The 3220-nt window shown below is 40.6% G+C and overlaps 1 pseudogene; it reads left to right on the top strand.

The window, feature by feature from the left end:
- Positions 1-2080: 2080 nt before the first annotated feature.
- On the top strand, positions 2081-2754 carry LOC113633688 (suppressor of cytokine signaling 2 pseudogene; annotated as a pseudogene).
- Positions 2755-3220: the final 466 nt, after the last annotated feature.

The raw sequence follows: 3220 nt of genomic DNA, 5'->3' as shown, positions 1-3220 counted from the left end.
TTATATGTCAGTGGACTAAATGCTCAAATCAAAAAACATAAGGTGGCTGATTGGGTAAAAATCAAGACCCATCTATACGTTGCTTATAAGAGAAAAACTTCGGAGCTAAAGACACCCACAGACTGAAAGTGAGGGGATTGAAAGATACACTAATTGGTGTATAAAGATACACTAATTCTGAAAGATACAGGCAACTCAATGTTCACAGCAGCATTATTTATGATAGCTATATACAGAAGCAATATAAGTGTCCATCAACAGATGACTGGATAAAGAAGACATGGTACACACACACACACACAGAGGAATATTACTTGGCCATAATAAAGAATAAAATTCTGCCATTTGCAACAAAGTGTATGGACCTAGAAAGTACAATATTATGCTTAGTGAAATGCCGTGTGTTATCACATGTATGTGGTATATACAAAATAAAACGAATGAATATATATAATGAAGCAGAAACAGGCTCACAGATACAGAGAAATAACTAGTGGTTACCAGTGGGAAGAGGTACAAGATAGGGGTATGGGTTTAAGAGATAAAAACTACTATGTATAAAATAAATATACAACAAGGACATATTGCACACCACAGGGAAATATAGCCATATTTATAATGATTTTAAATGGAGTATAATCTATAAAGATATTGAATCACTATTATATACCTGAAACTCATATAATATTATAAATCAACTATACTTTAATAAAACAAGTGAAACCAAAAAACCCTAAACAAACAAAAACCCAAAGAAGATCAACTGTATTTGTAATTAAGGAAACAGGAACTAAAGCAAATATAATTTGGGGTTACTTGATAGGTAAAACTTTGCAAGATTAATACTAATGGTGCTGGAAAATTGTTATCAATACGCAGCACTCCTTAACAGTTGCGTGACCTGTATTGGTGTATTTCAAGCCAAGATCTCCATTTTGGGTTTCCTCCCATTTTAGCATCTGCCCGTCGAATGTCCCACTCAAGAAAACTGCTGTTGGCCAAATACCTATGTCGAGCCAAGGATTTCATCCCATTAAATTGAATGATCATATCAATCCTATCAAGTGAATGATATGTTCATCCATTACTTAAAAAAATGGAAAAAAAGCAGAATCTCAGCAAGGTTAAGTAACTTATCTAAGATCTCATACCCTGTAAGTAGGAGAAGCAGTGTTTGCCTGACGCCACTGATTTGCTGAATATCCTCGGTAGATTATCTCTACCTGTTCTGACACCTGTTCTCCAATACTTTCCTATCCCTAGATAATATACTCTTCTTGAGCATAGAATAGTCTTACTCTCTCCCCTTTTATGTCAAGCATGATTATTTCACACGAAGTATCTGTTGAATTAATATACATACTCAGAGCAGCCTTTTCTGATTGGAACAGCCTTTTTTGATTCAAAATTCTGGGATGAGTAAAGCAACCAGTTTCAAACACTGACCTTTTTTAAGGCCTGTTCTTTGTACCTTTGTTAAATCAGTTTAAAAAATGTATCATTAGAACTGATGTTAATCTCTCCTTACGGTCCGGCAGGATAGCACATCAAAATTACCTCAACCAAGACTGTCTTACCCTTAATAATCAGGGAGAAACATGATTTCAGATAAAAACCGAGAGAGCTTAACCACAGATTATCGTGAAAATAACAATTAGAAGAGAGATATTTCAGCTAGAAAAAGAATGTGAATTCAGAAGCAAGTCATAGAATTTAAGAAACAATGCCCAACCTGGCAGTGTGTCAATATGTGTAATTAAAAATCAACTGCATAGGCCACAGCCGTGGCTCCTGGGCCTCTGGCTTCCCCGTGCAGCACGAGCCTACTGGTTTTCAGCTACCTGCGGCTGCCTGGGCTCCAAAAGGTGGGCACCGGACCCCAGGGTGCACAGTCTTAGGAACTCCTGCACCTTCAGGCCCCACACTGGTGGTGCCCAGGCAGAAGCTGGCAGCAGGTGAGCTGTGGGTGACTTTGCCATCAGTCTGCCTGGACCTGGGGAGGAAGAATGAGCAGCTCACCATCCCCTCCCGCCTTCCCCACCGACACACTGCAGGGACTAGTTTGGGGCATCCCAGAGGCATGCCCCTCTCTGACCCCAGCTCCATGACCACCTGTCTTTGCCAAAGTGACCCTTCTCCTATAACCCTGCAGTGCCTGGAGCTCTCCAAGAATGGCATAAAAGGGGCCTAAAGCCAGGGAGGGACCTGGGGTCAGCTGAGGAGTGGTCCCAGGAGGTGGTACATCTGGGAAAGGCCCTGTGAGAGTGCAAACAGAATAATACTGGAGCAGTATGACTGTTAATGAAGCCAAAGAGAAATTTAAAAAGTCACCAGAAGGAACTTGCTAGAGATAGTTTACATTCAGACTACCTATTAACAGTATCTGTTAAAACGTCAACTGTACCAACTAATCTGCAAATACAATACCAAGATGAGAAATTTAGGTTGTAATTGAATCATATGAATCGAGTCCAAGTTTCAACAAGTTAACAGCATGGTGTGTCTGATCTACTGCTTTGTTCAGGTGTGCAAGGATAAGCCGATGGGCTGGAACCCCTCCTGAATGACACTGTTCATCTTTACCTGTCCAAACTGCTCTACACATCAACACCGGACTGTAGACTTACTGTATTACCTTGGCCTGCTATAACAAGATCCCATAAACCAGGTAGCTCAAACAGAAAATTATTTTCTCACAGTTCTGGAGGCTGGGTAGTCCAACAGGAAGGTCTGGCAGAATTTGGTTTCTGGTGAAAACTCACTTTCCTGTTTGTAGACGCCTGCCTTTTCCCTGAGTCCCCATACAGAGAAAGCAAAAGAGACAACTGGAGGAGGAGCGCTCTCTCTCTCTCTCTCTGTTTGGCTTCTTCTTCTTATAAGGCCACAGTCCTATCAGATTAGGGCTCTACCCTTATGATCTCATTTAACCTTAATTACCTCCTAGAGACTGTATCCAGGTGCAGTCACATTGGGGGTTAGAGTTTTAACTTAGGTTTTAGCTAGGACACAAGTTAGTCCATAGCACTTACCATGAACAGATATAGCTTTACCACCTGAGGGTTTCCTGCATCTATAATACCAAAAGGTTACTTGGAAAAATATAAATTTCAGGTGTAAGTATCACTTTTTCCCTAAACACTGCTTCATGCCTCTGAATGCAGCTATGTAAAAGAGAACCAAAACTTGAGTGACTGCACTGGAATTCTTTCCAAGAACAGCT

This window comes from Aethalodelphis obliquidens, unplaced genomic scaffold, assembly GCF_003676395.1.
Source record: "Aethalodelphis obliquidens isolate GAN/ISIS:26980383/991018 unplaced genomic scaffold, ASM367639v1 scaffold41, whole genome shotgun sequence".
Lineage (NCBI taxonomy): Eukaryota > Metazoa > Chordata > Mammalia > Artiodactyla > Delphinidae > Aethalodelphis > Aethalodelphis obliquidens.
Note: the sequence above shows the minus strand (reverse complement) of the source record. Positions and strands in the feature narration are given on the sequence as shown.